At 55.3% G+C, this 600-nt stretch overlaps 1 protein-coding gene across 1 annotated transcript in view; it reads left to right on the forward strand.

Annotated features, from left to right (window-relative positions):
- The window catches only part of NSUN2 (NOP2/Sun RNA methyltransferase family, member 2), a 35116-nt gene that overhangs the window by 29714 nt on the left and 4802 nt on the right, over positions 1–600 (forward strand). The gene's annotated exons all lie outside the window — the stretch shown is intronic.

Below are 600 nucleotides of genomic sequence, written 5' to 3' on the forward strand. Positions count from 1 at the left end.
TGAGAGATGGTGAGTGGGTGAGGACTGCATGGGATGGTGGAGGACTGGATGCACGGGGGGCCTGATGTGAGAGATGCTAAGTGGGTGAGGACTGCGCGTGCGCTGGAAGGTGGAGGACTAGATGCGCAGGGGGCCTGATGAGAGAGATGGTGTGTGAGGAGGGTCTGGTCATGTTGATGAGGAATGGGTTCCTGATGCGAGAGAGGGGTCAGGGGACCGGGGAAGTGAGGACTGTGTACATGTCGGTGAGAAACGGGTGTACAGGGTCCTGATGTGAAAGATAGTGTGCGGGTGAGTGTGTGTGTGTACCAGGCATGTGGGCCCTGATGTGAAAGATGGAGGGAGGTGTGGGTGAGGACTGTGTATGGGGTTGTGATGTGAGAGATGGTGTGTGAGGTCGTTATGTGAGGGATGGTGTGTGGGTGAGGACCATGTGTGAGGTCCTGGTATGAGAAATGGTGAGTGGGGGTGAAGAGTCGGTGTGTACGGGTCATGATGGGAGAGATGGGTATGTGTGTGTATTAGGACTGGGCACATGTGGGTGAAGACCAGGTATGTAGGATCCTGATGTAAGAGATGATGTTTGTGGGTGAGGGGTGG

This window comes from Elephantulus edwardii, unplaced genomic scaffold (assembly GCF_000299155.1).
Source record: "Elephantulus edwardii isolate Elephantulus edwardi_28Jun2011 unplaced genomic scaffold, EleEdw1.0 scaffold00515, whole genome shotgun sequence".
NCBI classification, from domain to species: domain Eukaryota; kingdom Metazoa; phylum Chordata; class Mammalia; order Macroscelidea; family Macroscelididae; genus Elephantulus; species Elephantulus edwardii.